Here is a 15,816-nt window from a genome sequence, read left to right as displayed (position 1 = left end):
AGGTAGCTATGGAAGCTTGGGAAGACCAGTGGTTGAGAATTTTATTTATTTATTTAATTTTAACAAGTGGTCTGGGATTTCTTATTTGGATTTACTTTGTCGATGTGGGGAGACAGGTTGCCTGTGAGGAGAGTTTGGTAGTGGGCCAGGAGGTCTGAAGTGAGGGGCGAACGTTTGGCACAAGACGTGGTTCGGACTTATGGACCTTTAGATAACATGCCAAAGTGTGAGTGGAACAAGGCTAGGTATGGTGCCCCTGAGGACAGTTTTATGGAGAAGTTAATTCAGCTGGCGTAGTCGTGTATGGTGGTGCAATCTTGAGTGGCATTGAGTGAACGAAAGAGTGTGTTAGGCATGGAAGTTGAAAATGGAGGGACCAGCTTTCAGGTGGGACTCTGAGTCTGGTGCCGAAGATTTAAATTTCTAGTCTATATGAACGAGGATGACTGTAAGACCACTTGTGCCCCCCAAAGAAGGGCTGCAAAGATGATGCGGTACGGTTCATAGAGAGGGGGGGGGGGGGGTGGGGACCGTTCAGGTAGCTGATCGGAGGAGAACCACCTACCGCTGCATCTGAGCATTTTTCCACTTTTGAGTGGATGTCCACACAGTATTGGCGGTAAATGCAGTCAATTGAAGCAATAAATTCCTCACTGCATGCCATAGCGGCTGAGGAAGCTAAAGGTTGTTTTTTATTAATTTATTTATTTTTCATTATTAATGTGTAACATATGTTTTTGAAGCTGTGCCCAAGAGACATTAAACTGTTCTGTTTGCATGTTTTATGCTATATCCCAATTCGAATAAATAGAAACAAGGTTGAAATTTGGCAAAATAGTCCTTTATGCACTTGCCTTAGATATGAATAAACCAGGATTCAGCCATGGGATAACCATCAGGCATAAAAAGAAAAGAGATGGGTCAGACTTCTCCAAGCTTTAAAATGTTAACGTGGAAACATAATGACAGGAGTCAATGTGAGCAATAATGATTAAACGAGTACCTTTTGTTGGGATGCTTAAGAGATAAACAGGAAAATTTGGGATGAAAGGTTAAGTCGGACGTAGATGTGGCTCTGCTGCAGTAGGCGGAGTTGTGACATCGGCATGTGTGACATCGGCATGTGTGTCATCGGTGTGCGACGTGCGTCGGCCCGGCGGCGGACAGTGAACCTGGAAAAGCGGGAGGATTTAAGCTGCTAGCGAGAGGATTGACTAAAGTAGGGTCTTCATAGAGTTGGAAAGTTTGCGTTTATCATCGTTTCGTAGGAGTGGGACGACCGTCTCCCTGAGAGCTCGCCGGAGGTAAGCAAACATCCAGTTGAAGATGTTAATCGCGGGGAAAAGAGCTGCGAGTGGGCTATTGCGTGGATGCGTGTGGAGCGTCTGGATCCCAGCTGATCAGAAGCGCGACGTCTGCAGGAGTAGGCCTCCGTGTGGATGTGGTGGTGAAGGAGATATCTCGTTGGTACTGCAGGATCGAGTTGTGGACGGTACGTCACCGAGGAACGTGGATCACTGAGCACGGACGAGAGGTAAGCGTTTGCGATGCAAGCTTGTTATAGTTCAAGTGAAAGAGGAAGGGGTTAGACACGCCTATATAGGTATGCACAGGTGATTGAATATAGTGAGAGAGAGGAGCGTGGTCTTGTTCCTGGACCTTTATTATAATAACTTAATATAATGGAACTTCCTGCAGTGATATATAATGAAGTATAAAGAAGATGAAGATGACTAGAAGTTGAGTTGATTCAGTAGATTCACATGATATTAGTTATTTTTGACATAGATTTATTTTATAAATAATTGAATTTAAAACCAATACATAAGCTAGATAAGACATGGGATTAAAAACATGTTCCCCCTTAAAATAACCTTGTTTATTTTCGTTAAGTAAAATAATATTTATGTTTCTAGTAAAACTATATATTAACCATCATTATGACATGTCTTGATAAACCGTATAGTAAAGGTGTCAATAAATAAATAAAAAATAATAAACAAGGTCTAATGATTAATAATTACAAAAGTTCTGATCAGTCAGGAATAGGTGTGGTTTTATATATTAATAGCTATTTACAGACTGTGTGGGCTGAAACGCACAAGAGGCCTAATTCTCCTTTAAAATAATTCACCACATGTTTACAATTGGGTAGGAAAACTCATTAAAATATGCAATAATTAAGTATGTATATCAGCATATATGATAGAATAGTGGCATTAGGATGTGCCAGAGGCCACCAAATTTGGGCTTTTACGCCCATAATGTTTCTCCAGGGGGGCATGTCCCCGGAACTCCCTAGCTAGCTACTTTTTCCCACTGGGTGGCTACTTCCTATCCTTGTGGAAAGCCCTGTGTGTATGTGTCCTAGTGGAAGACTGATGGGTGCTTGAAATGGTATGTGCTTTGCCCTCAGGTCAGTGACATTTAAAACACTGGAGAGTGAAATAAAGGGAAGCATGGTGTGCATATGGATGTGTGTGTGTGTGTGTGTGTGTGTGTGTATTCCCACAGACCTACAGTATTCAGGCCGGAGGCCCACCCTGCCACTACTCTGTAAGAGAATGATAAGGCTGTGTATAGTAATTAGTATTAGGTTCCTATAACCTTAATGGACAACTAAAGAACAAATTAACGGTACTGCAAGTGTGTAATCTGATCACACCTACAGTACTGTTCCAGGGATTACGCTCACTACTAGCAGTGACTTATTTTATATATTTTGGAGCACAGATTTCCGAGTAATTGGTAACTGCTATTTGTATTAATGCACTAATTTGAAGGAAATTTCACATTCAATATTTCATATGACTAATTTCTATGAATAATTCTATGTTTAATATGAATAACTAGAAGAGTGCACTAAGCAGAGTGCAGATCTCCGCCAGGTGTGTCTGGTATTGTCTCAGTTTTCTTTAAGATGCATAGGATAGTGTAATGGTATTGTAAACGAGTGCCCCTGATTCACCGAACTGTATAAACTTCATAGGGAAACAATAAACTGGACAATTTAAACATTTTTATTTATTTAGAATATTTTGTTGTGACACACCACACAGAATAAAACCCCTCCCTACCTCCCTCTCCCCTCCCAAACAAAGAAGAGTTGAATCTCACTCAGTTGCCCCTCCCGGCTCCCTTACAGTCAAGATGGTGGCGAAGCTAACAAAAATGGGAATTTATTGATATTGTATCATGCCTAACTTTAGTGGATCATAAAATATTGGGTATGGAATTCATCAGCAGATGCTCCAGTTCAAGATAAGACCAAATTTTTATATGGATATCAGTTTTTGAGCCACGACAAAGGCCAAAATGTGGCCTGCAACAGACTTGTATTTAATCTAGCCAATAGACAAAATGCATTTTGCTGCAGTTGTTGATCACTTACGGCCCCTACAAGAGTCAATGGTGGTATAAAACACCTTATAAAATAGGTTTTTCAAAAATTGTGAATCACTACAACCACAAGAGGTCTTTGAGCATACAGTCATAAATGTGCACAAAAAGTGTGAGATTAGCTGCGGACAGATACACACACACACACACACACACACACACACACAGACAGACACACACGACTAAATGCATGGCGGAGATAATAACAAGACTTAGGTCCAGATTTACTAAGGCCTCAGGGCAGATGTAACAAATTTTACACCAAAGACGATATTTATCATAAAGATGCTGCAGGCTGGAGTCGCATTTTACATGTGATTTTTGTGAGTTTGAAAGATCGTGCAGATAATAAGACAATGTACCGTCATGTTAACAGAACTTGATGATGTGTTCGGCTGAATTAAATTTGTGATGGTCAGTTTTGCAGGAGAAAATTCTCCGCCTCTGAAGACCAGGTGTAAACATAGTGCAAATGGAATTTATAAGAGCTACGAGCAAAGTTGAAGGGGTGGGAAAGAAACATGTATAAAAGAGCTGTCCTCCCAAGAAAAACGACACAATAGGTCATAATGTCAGCTCAAAAATGACCAATAGTGACTTCCGGTTATGGTGTTCCGCTGATAAGTCGCAGTAACTTGGCTTGTCGCTAACTTTCTGAAAAAAACACTTAAAAAATGACTGATGGCTTGAATAAATTTATTTTTAAGTTTTGGAAAAGCTCTGTCAGAAACTATGCCACCAAAAAACTCTAAATATGGACAACAGTCATCCAAGACATCGGTACAAAACAACACGACTAGCATTGCCACGATCAACGTTAGCAATGTCGCTGATGAGAATCAGAACAAAGCTAGTGCTAGCACGCCTTCAAACAGAAATATACTGCATGCTATTTGTTCACTGAAGGAAGATTTCACCAAACAATCTGTCAATATGTTGGAAGCAATTAATGGCATTAAAGGACTGTTTCACTTGAGGAGAACTGGGGAAGTGGAGGAGAGAATCTCACAGCAGAGGAAGATACAACTGCCCTCCAACAAAAGGTTGAACTGGAGGGAACGATGGAGATATTGAGCAATAAAATCCAAGACCAAGAAGACAGAGGAAGACGCTCTAACTTGAGACTAGTTGGTCTCCCTGAGAAAACCAAAGGTTTAGATATGTGCAACTTTTTGGAAAACAAGGTATTGGGTGATGCTCTCACCCCCATCCAAGACATCAAACGAGCACATCAGATAGGCTAAGTTAACCCAAGACGGTCCTCAGCACCCAGAAGGATTATCATGAAATTTCTGAATTATAAAGACCATGAGAACACACTGTAAGAAAATCAATGATTCAGCTTCTTTCCAGATCTATCAGCTGATACCCGCCAGCTTCAACGACAACTCGATGGAGTTAAGGCCCAGTTTCGGATCATGAATATCCGCTACGGGTTGCTCTACCCAGCTCATCCGGTGATCACTCATGATGGTCAACGTCTGATCTTCAAGTCCGTCGCAGAGGCCAAAGACTATCTCTGAAGTATACAAACGACTTCACAAGGATCTACCATACTTGTTCTTTGTCTCTTCTTACTCCATCTCAAGTAAATATAAGGTATGTCTGAAAGTCACTATGGTGACAGACTGAGGACCTTAGTTTGAGATAATCTGCAAGTAATACCCCTTTTTTTCTCCCCATTTATTACATGGGTACCTTTTTTATTATGTGAACTCTCATGGTGGACAAATGACCTCTGTCTTAAAACCAGAAGCCTAACCGAATTGGACCTTAGAGACATTTTTCTTTGGCACTCTTTCTGTGTATGTTTACTGTAACAGAAACTTACTACGTTGCACGGTTACAAAAGTGGCTTATGTGAACCTTTTTTTCCCCCTTTTAATTTGCTGTAGGTCGAGCTCACGGTCTATTTCTCTTCAGTGTGTTAGTGAGCCTATAAAACAATGTGTCAGCACCCAAATCACGTTGGCCCTCACATTGTGGATCAAACGTTCTGCATAACCAAAGTTAATTACTCTGTGTTTTTTACTTGTGCTTCATTTGGAGTGCATGAGGGTTTCTTGGGAAGGAAAGATCTCTCTGTTTTGCTTTTATTTTTTATTTTTATATTTTCAGTTATGCTATCCTAATGTACCACCAAGAAAACAAATGGCACTACTATGTTTGGATCATCCTGTACCCATGATCTAAAAGTTATTTCATAGCCTCATGCTTAATGGATCAGAGTTAAAAATCTCTAGCTGGAATACAAGAGGACTGAACAAATAGGTGAAGCTTAAACAGGTATTGAGTAGGATTAAGCAAATGAAGTCCAGTATAATTTTCCTACTGGAAACACACTTGATACAAAATGACATTAACAGGGTTGGGAAAAAAATGGGCAAGGGCAAGTTTATTCTGCTTCCTTTACTTCTTATGCCAAGAGGTCATGATATTAAATCATAAGTTGACCCCCTTTCAGTTGAAAAACAAATACATACCCCATCAGGGAGGTACACTACACTAAATGGTACCACAGTATCTACCCAGGTCGACTTAATAAGTATATATGCTCCTAATGGTGATAATCCATCCTTTTGTCAAAACCTCTTTCTTTCCTTATCATCCTACACTGGTCAATATATAACTGGTGGTCATATCAATATATCATATCAATACATGATCGCTCTATTGGCATCTCTCCAGTTTCATTAACAGTACAAGTATCTAATATAATTTCAATCTTTCAATTGAGATTATATTAATTATATTAATTTTATATTAATTCAATCTAGATGGCTCCAGTACCCTGATTTTGTGAAACTTCTTGATGGGGAAAATAGATGAATGCTTCTCTCTAAACACAGAACAAACTGGTGCTTCAATAAAATGGGAAGTATTCAAAGCATATATGAGGGGCAAAATAATAAGGTATAGGCTAAATACAAATCTAAAGTATATTATGCAAAATTCAACACTCTAGTTGAGTTTTTTAAAAAACGTAACTACGATTGTCCCCTAACCTTAACCCTGTTGTGTTTACTGTTGCCATGGCCACAAAGTTTGCCTAACTTTAAGGAAGTGGTAGCTTTAACCCACACCACATGTTTCTCCAACCTTAACAAAGTGATCATTTTAACCCAAACCATCATCTTTCCATACAAAATCATAATACCATACTTTTATAAGTAATATTTTGAGCAAATTTAACAGTTTTTCTGATGGAGTTGAACCGCAGAGCTAAATACACACACATAGTGCAACGCAAATTCCATGAAAAATGCAGTGGTCATTTGTGTTACACCATCAATAAATTTAAAGACACTCTGTGCTTGGTGAGGCTGTACTTAGGCACATTGGTGCATTGAGCTAAAGGCTAATGTCAGAATGCTAACATGCTTACAGTAACAATGTGAACATGCTAATGTTTAGCAGATATAATATTTATCATGCTAACCATCTTTGTTTAGCATAAAACCAAAGTATTCAACATTATACTTGATGGTAGACTATTAGATCAACCTTTCTAATGTTTAATATGATCAAGCTTTTGACTTACAGTATGATGGTTTAGTACAAAGGTCAGTCTTGCTTCTAAAAATATCAAGACTGATCACAATGATAAAATCTCAAGGTTTTGGTGACATCAGTTGAGATGAAGCTATGAGTATTTCCTGTAGTTTCAGTAAATTATACATTATACTGTTTTTAAGTACTTGTGCACCAGTGTTTAAATGTTTTCAATTAATATTTGAATGTTTTTCATTCATCTGATTATTCTATTAGTTTGAATAGCTGCATTTGCCAAGGACTTTGGATTACCTCTGTTCCATTCACAGCAAGAACATCTTATCAAGTCACTGATATGCATTAGTCCTCTTAAAATTAGATTTTCCTTCAAAGGAAAAAAATAACAAAACTGTGTATTGTGAGATCACTGTGATTATTTCCAATGTGAATATTTTTAATAGCTCAAGTCTAATTTTCCTCATAATTAACGCACTGATCTGACTACTTCTGCCATAATTTAGATACTGACACTTGTTTAGATATTTCTGACATTAGTGGAGTGGCGCTGTGATGATAAACTGGTGCTCTGGCAATATTTTGTATAGGATTTAAGACAGGATTTTAAGACTACATATAATAGTATATGCAGGCATGCTGCCAGGGTCCGAAATTAACACCCGACCAGCACTGGATGCCGGTAAAATTTGTCTTTGGCGGATAAATCAATAAAGGTCACCCGCCAGACCGGCCAGTAAGTCAGACAGTAACATTAAATGCTGAAGTTATGCACAAATTATGGATAAGGTGACATATTTCTATAAAAATATACCGTATGTTAGTTTTTTGGGGTATAGTGTTAGACTTGGCAAGAAATGTTCTTGAGTTCACAAATTCTTGGCAGGTAAATCATAAGACAGAGCAAGAATGTGTATGTATTAAGTAGCTCAGTACTCAGATGTTTCTAAACTTTACTATGAAACCTTCGATTTCAGTATTTATTTGGTTTCAGTCTTAATCTCTGTCTCTCTACAGAAGGATACTACTACCACCGCTGCCAGGGGCACAGAATACACACACACACACACACACACACACACACAAACAGTATGGACAACATACACAGGCCGCTGCCACACACATTCCCTGGCTGGGCTTGATGAATGGGCCTAGTTTAAATTATTTTGTGCAGATCTCATTTAGGCCCTTGAAGAAGAGATCCAGCCTGTTTATTCATTTCACATTTGCACCCAGGCTTCAATATCTCTGTCTATGCCTGCAAAGATTTTACCCTCCTCCCATCCAAGGAAAAAAAAAAAAAAAAAAACACGGAAAAGAAAAGACAGAAAGAGAAAGAGAGACAGGGAGGGAGAGAGAAAAAAGCAATTTACACAATGTACATAAAATGATGCGCTCAGAGTTTGATAACCTGCATAAATTATAGAGTATAATTAAATATTATACCCGGTGAATCACCAAGGAGAGAGGATGGTGGGAGAAGAGACAAGAGGATAAAAACAGAAGGGAGAGAAAGAGATAGCAAGGGAGAGAAAAAACAAAAGATGGGGAAGAGGAGAGGAAGAGGAGAGAACATTGGTGCTAGGCTTGGATCTCATAATTGTTTTTATTGATTATTTCTTAAGGTGAAATGGTTTTAAGATAGATAAGAACAGGGAGTCAGGTGAGGGAAGGGCAGAAACCAGGGCAATGGAATTTCTAAGAAAGAAAGGTCTTCTTTTTTCCCCCCACTCAAAAAAAAAAGAAAAAAATCAAGACGGCTTTTTGGCATTGTCAGATTGCCTCAGTGGTGGCCCATATAAATTAAATGGAATATTAAAAATTTAAATTGTTCGGCAAAGGGTAGGCGTGGAAGCCGTCTCTGGTGAGCACACAATTGACCCAAAAATATATTCAAATTAGCATAGATAAACAGTGTGTGCACTCTGAGGAGGGGGAGTGTTAGCAAGTTTCTGTGTGCGAGTGTGTGTGTGTGTAGAAGAACATGGACACATTCATTCACCCTCTTGTTCTTCTTGGACCCATAAGAAAGAGAAAGTAAGTGAGAGAGGAGGAGAATGAATGTCGAGTGTGACAGCTGTCATTATTCTGTGTGTTGGAGTGGATGGGCGTCGCCTGGCCTGGGTATTTGGCGGCTGTAGCCTTGAAGATTTTTTCTTTAGTCTCAAATAATTCTGTACTTTGAGAGGTTTGTCGCTAAGGAAGATGGCAGTGTTGTAATTTTGTATCTTCAGTGAATGGAAGAGGCAAGACCAATCAGAGAGGGTTTACAGGAAAATACGTGGAAATACTTGTGTCTTATTAGCCGACAAGTCTCCATCAGTTCTTCAGTTGATGGCGTTACTCTGCCAAACACTAGCTCACACAGTCAGTCAGTGTGAGGAAAAAACGGATATACCTCTCATGCTGAGCCAGAAAAACAAAGTGTGTAAATGTCAGTATCAGCTCCAAGATACGTGTACGTGATATGAGCAGAGCATAAGTTAATATACAGCTAACATACATTACACTGCACTGTAGCCAACTACACCATTAGCAGTGATAGGTTAGTTGTGCCTCCCCTTGGCTAGCAACTCCAAACTAGCCTAGTCTCGTGTTAGCCAAAAAGTTCTATATTTTATAGGTCTGGTAGTCCTACAAACAGTAATAACACCCGAGGCAAATTGTATGACCAATCCAACTTTTTTTCTGATCATGTCATACATTGACGGCTAAGTTACCACAGCTTCCATAAAACAAAACTTTAGGCTACTAGCTGAGCTGATAACGTTAGCCACTTTAAAAAGTTGGCTCACTCATGAGAGATATCAGATTAAATAAACTGAATCTAAATGATTTAGATGTGTCACACATACAAATTACTGTAGGTCAGTGTCAGGTGCAATATACAGTATATTGTGTAATCATATTCACCTTATGCTGCCCCGTCCATTTTGTCTCTTCTGGTTTGAATGCAATTGTATTCATTCTACCAGTTTAGCGCTAGAATCTTGGCTATACAATGAGTGTAAATCATAACATTTCAGAAACATATGTAGTCAAACACATTGTGCTCGGATCTAGGTTCTCAGTACACGCCTACTATTTCTGAAGATGGAAGTCTCAAAATGCTACTGAAAATGACCAGGATGCACTCAAGCTAATGCTAACATGCTAGCATGTTGAAAACAACTGGTGTTCTGCCGGTTGATGCAGTGTTTCAACTCGTACTAAACAACATGGATTTACACACAAAAAAAAGCGTACTTACAAAACATAGTTTGATAGTAGAATGCTCACCTGTTTTGGCTTGTGCTAGGACCCAGCTAACATCCCAAATTAAGTTTCAGCAGTCAGTTTTACTGCTTGGTGAATGTAGTTAGTATTGAAAAAGTACTAGTAGTACTGAGAAAACTGATTTTACAAACTACAGAGTCACTTGACTTTAAATTTCTGGGTCACTTTTGAGTGAATTCAGCAACTATTTTGAGTTAATTAGGCTGATTCATGCTTCTGACTAGGTTCTTCTCCATAGCAACGGTGGACGAGACTCGTGGCTATTTTTGGTGTTCTTAGCTGTCTGCCAAAATCACAGGTAAAACATGATTTCTTAGAAATGAAGTTGAAATAAGTTGGTGGTCATAATATAAACCTATAGGATCATTACATTATCTGGGATAATGTAATGATCGTATAATGTAATGATCCCGAGAACACGTCACACCAGTTCTCGGGTTTCTATGTTCATTGTTACTGAACATAGAAACTCAGGAGAATCCTGAGTTTCTATGTTCAGTAACAATGAGGAGATCATTCGAAGAAAATTTTAAAATGGGAATAAAATATGGAAATACACTTCCTAACCCAGTGCCCCCTCCCACTTCACAACTCTATGATAATCATTCACATCTCTTATTATTACAATTACAATTCTTATTATAAACCTTAAAATGAGTTACTATTTATATTCTGATCACAAATTACCACTTTTTAAGCATTTTAACTTAATGACAATCACTGATAGAGTAGGTAAACATTTTTAACTTAAAATTAGATATTTAAATAGTCACTTCTTATGTAGAATCACCATTAAACATAGGTAAATAGTGCAGAATCACACAGTAAATGCAGCTTTAACTCACTTTGGTTTTAAACATGCTTAACCTTATATACTGCAGTTGCTGCAAAACACACTTGAGTAGTGCTGCATTTCTTCAGACTAGTGTGCTAACTTAACCAAGAGATGTTAATCGCATGTTGAGAACGACCAAATTGAGGGCCATTGGGCTAATAGGGCAGTCTTACACAATAATTTTCAAACTCAGTAAAACTATGAAAAGACATTGAAATGTCACTCAGTATTAAACACTGTACAAAACGAAACAATGACTAACTTTGTGCCCTAATCTTCCAAGTGCTTAACAACAAAAATTGCATTTTCCCTTGTTTGGAAGAGCCTTTTGCTGACACTGACATGTTGTTTGCTGTGTTTTTAGCTCCTACCTGCATTACTACTTCACAATAAAAATCTCCCACCTTCATATCATAAAGAACAGGACAAATTAATAACCCAGCTGTAAGAAAACTTCTTAAATGAATAAGCATGAAAAACAATTGTACAACTATATACCACGGACCTGGAAGCTGACTAGAAGATTAAAAGTAAAAACCTTTTAAAGAATAGTTCCAGTTTTTTATAACATATGTCTTATTTTTGTGGTTGTAATTTCTATTGGTTTTGATAACACTGAACACAGTGACATCATTATAACAAAGTTAACAGAGAAAGAAACATGAGCAGTCAGATAATTAGACAATTTGCAAACAAGCCAACAGTTAAACCAGATTATCTAGACTATTTTCTTTGGAATAATAAAATGTTATTTATTTGGCTAAAAAAGACCATGAGATACATTACTCTGTTATCCAGTCATGTTCCTCACTCCTTAAAGATCCCCTCCACACATGTTTTAAGACACAGAAAATACTCTGCTTCGACTGATAACCTGAGTCTGATATGGTTTTCTCGCTAACTAGTCGTGATGTCACAAATCCTGCTCGTAGGCCCGCCCCTTAAACTGAGATTAAAGGTGAGCACAGAGAAACTTTCCTTCTTCAGTGAAGGAATAAGAAGGAGAACGCATTTTTGAGTGAAGGGGACTTGAAAAAATGAAATAAATGTTTTGCTAACAAGGGTGTTTATTGAAAACCTGTATGGTCATCTTACTGCTTGTGTTTCTTGCCATATTAGACTTATTCTCAACGCTCTTTAAGATCTCAGCAATTCACTTTTGGAGTGTAATGTTACTAATACAGAGGTGGAATAATAACAAAAACGACAAAAATAAGACCCAAGTTGTCATAACTTCAAATTATTATTAATTATTATTATAAGTATGAGGAAATTTGGATCAGATCTTGCCTGTCATTAAGATAACATCTGTTTATCAAAGCTTTTCCACTGTGAGCACAGGAAGAGATCCGTTTTTTTCCTTCCTCTGATTATTCAGCATTAGAAATAAGAGCACCACCCTCGGAAAACTTCCAAACAGAAATTCCAAAGAGAAAGACATGATGATAAAGAAAAAAAAAAAAAACAGCTGATGTGATCTCAGCGATGAAATTACACCAAATTCCTCAAAGCACACACATAAACTGACATAGAAAAGTCACCAAATAAGGCAGAGTGCACTATTCTTTAATAATGGTACCTTTTAAATCAGTAATGACATGTAAGATGATTGATAACAAACAGAGACACAGACGGGGTGAGGGGGGGGGGACCAAGTATGCGCTGAGCAAACTACAGTCTTTAGCTCTCAAGTAAGAACACAGCATCTAACGACCACTCCATCTTTGTCTCTCTCCCTCTCTCGCCCATTGTTTATTCAAATTTTACCGACGGGGTACTTTTTCCAGTTCAGCACCTTCACCAGTTTTGTGAGAGAACGGCATTATGCCTGTGTTATTATGCAATTCATCACCAATAATAGATTTGTTTACGGGGGCCCCCGTCTCTCGCCTGCTCTCAGCACTGCATTTTCAAAATAATAATAATAATACATAGTGTATAATGACGGTAATGGTACGAAGGCTTTGATAATAGATGTGCTGGGAGGGATAAGGGAGCCTTGATCAGCCTGGGTCTCAGCTCAATTGTCTTCAAAGCACTGTTTAATGTAGAATAGGCATCCTGGGAGATTGTCTCGAAACCAAGAAAAAGGTGGGTGTACGGATAAGAGAAATGAACGCACCGATGGGAGTATGCGCGCACGCTCACACACACACACACACAGCGCACGCACTCACACAGTCAGACATACACTACATGCTCAAATAAGCTCTCACACAACCACCCACTGGTGCGTCTCTCCTCAGAGGGCTCTCTGGTGTAAATGTGTTAAAACTCTCCCTTGGTCTTTGGCTTCTGCTGAATAAATCTGTGTTTTAGTCTTCACTTTAGCACTTTAAACTCGGGGTATTTCCAGCATGTTTTCTCTACGCCTCCTCCTGGGCTTTAACTGAGATCTCAAGCTGCCGGCGGATATAGCAGCACTAGTTTGGTACGTGTGTGTGTGTGTGTGTGTGTGCGTGTGCGCGTGCAGTGCTACATGTAGTTGAGAATGTTTTATTGTTCCCCTGGAAAAGTACACTCCAACCACTTACTGCTTCATATTTAAGCAATAACGTTACAGTTGGAAAAATATGTTCTTAACTGTCATTATCAGCGGCTTTAATTTTCAGATTGGAGATGAATTATCTAGAGCCAGTGGCCTGCAAATATCCTCTAAACTAAGAGAGGGCAAAAAAGAAACATCTTGGTGGGTTGAATTTTTCCCCTTTTTCTTTTTTTTTTTTTTTTGATGAGGAAAAGATGGCGAGAGCATTATTCCCTGGTTGCTTAAAGTGCAATATCTGTGATTAACAGGAAAAGGAGAAAACATTTAAAACCTGTTACAAGCCACAGAGAAAAACACTTTTTGTAATAGAAACTTTCTAAATTAATATTTTTTTAAAAAGTGCATACTTTTTGCTTTTAGATTATTGAATAAAGTTATTTATTATCTCTCTGTGACTCTGTGTGATCATGCCTTAACCTCCCCACTTACCTGCAATCAAGTCATTAAATGATAACAGGGCTGTTGTGGGTTAGTTTGGGTTGACAGCAGTGTTGTGGATGGAGCAGACTAGTGGCAAACAGAGCATTGATGCAGGAAAGCAGTTCAAAAACAACAGAAAGCAACAGCAAAGCTAACAAAAGATAAAGTCACGAGGCAAATAAGACTTTAAAAATGAGCCGTCATGCAAAATTTAAATCTGCAATACTTTTGATATAAACACTCAACTCTGCAGCTGTACACAACTTTTTTTAGCTTCCTTTAGCTTGTTTTGTCCTTCCAGCACATTTAATATCTTGGTGTTATATTCATAAGGTGACCAGAGATACAACTTCAAATCGACGCTTGTGTTGCTCTGTGTCTGCCGGAAGTGTAAATAGCTGAGTGTTTGTTAGCTCTTACAACTTTCTAGATGAAAAGAGGCGGATCTAACAGAATACATTTCAACATGTCACAGCAGGAAAAGCGCAGGTGTAAATAATAAAATGAATGATGGCTGAATTTCTATGTAGCTGCTTCAGTTTCAGGGTCCTGGCTTTGTGCATGCTGGCTCACTGTCACACTGTCATGACTTACTGAATATTACAGAGCCATCGTTAATGTCATTTGTAACACCTGTGCATTTCCTACACTGACAAATTAAAATGTCTACTGTGAAATGTGTCATGACTGTGTGTCTGTCAGCTTGTTTTGCTGTTTTGTTTTTTTTTCCAACCCCAGGTGGATAAAAATTAATAAATGCAGCTTTGAGTATAAGTAGCAGATACCACAATGTAAAAAATACGTCAATACATATAATAATTATAATAATTATTATAGTATTAGTATTACTGTTGTTGCATCTGCTGCCGCTGTTCTTCTTATAATTGTGATATAGTTCCTGTTAATGCCAGGTGATGACACCATTGCCTTTAGTGTTAGCATTCGTTTCTAATAGTGACAAAGAAGAAACACTTTTGCTGTTTATCTTTAGATTAGACTGCATGACCTTTTTGCTCTTAATTGGTTCTCATTCATGGGTTAATTAGCATAGGCTGCACCACATGTTAGCTTTATGTATGTTTGGTCAGTGTGTTTAAACGGTTAGCATTCAATCTTTATGTTAAAAATAAATATATACAATGGAAACTGTTTAAAAATGTTTTTGTTGCATTAGATATTTAAGAGTTGACCTTTAATCTAAGAGACTTACTGACAACAGAGTTGATTTATTGTTGGAAAAGGGTTGAAATAGCTCTGTCACTCACAGTTCAATTGTGTTTTTTTTTCAGTTTTAAATTTATTTCAAGTTGAAAGTTATTAAAAAAGAAAAAAAACAGACTTGCTGCCTATCAAAATGTCTGTGCACATACTGGTGTCCAGGTGCTAAATGCATCACATTTGAATGTTTTGCATGTAAAGTCTTAAGACTAAGTCTAAAGTAGCTACAGCCATCATGTACTTAAAGGACAGATTCACAATTTTTTCAACTTTTTTTTCGCTGTAATCATTCCTCCTGTTCATACTGGCTATTCAGTGGAGGTGATGGGGAACTAAATTTGACTCATTGAGATGACTGAAGCCTCATATTAGCTTCAGATAAACTTTTAAATACATTTTTGCACAGATGGAGGACTGTGGATTTTGTCCCCCATCACTTCCATTGTAAGTGCATTATGAAGGGATCTTCTAATGGCCAGTACAAACAGGAGGAATGTTGTTTCAAGACAGACTTGAAACTTTGTGAAGCCGTCCTTTAAGTACTTGAGTAAATGTTCTTTCTATATATCTCACTGTTCATGAATCATTCTGTATGAAAGTAAGTTAATTAATC

At 38.1% G+C, this 15,816-nt stretch overlaps 1 protein-coding gene across 2 annotated transcripts in view; it reads left to right on the top strand.

Moving 5' to 3' along the window:
- Positions 1-1,157: 1,157 nt before the first annotated feature.
- znf536 (zinc finger protein 536) overlaps positions 1,158-15,816 on the top strand; it is a 364,930-nt gene continuing 350,271 nt past the window's right edge. For both annotated transcript variants that reach the window (XM_067596536.1, XM_067596502.1), the window contains exon 1: positions 1,158-1,534. The gene's annotated coding sequence lies outside the window, so the exon portion shown is untranslated. The remainder of the gene's footprint in view (positions 1,535-15,816) is intronic.

The sequence above is a fragment of the Thunnus thynnus genome, chromosome 1, assembly GCF_963924715.1.
Source record: "Thunnus thynnus chromosome 1, fThuThy2.1, whole genome shotgun sequence".
NCBI lineage: Eukaryota > Metazoa > Chordata > Actinopteri > Scombriformes > Scombridae > Thunnus > Thunnus thynnus.
The sequence above is the reverse complement of the archived record's forward strand: the minus strand, read 5'-3'. Positions and strand labels throughout refer to the sequence as shown.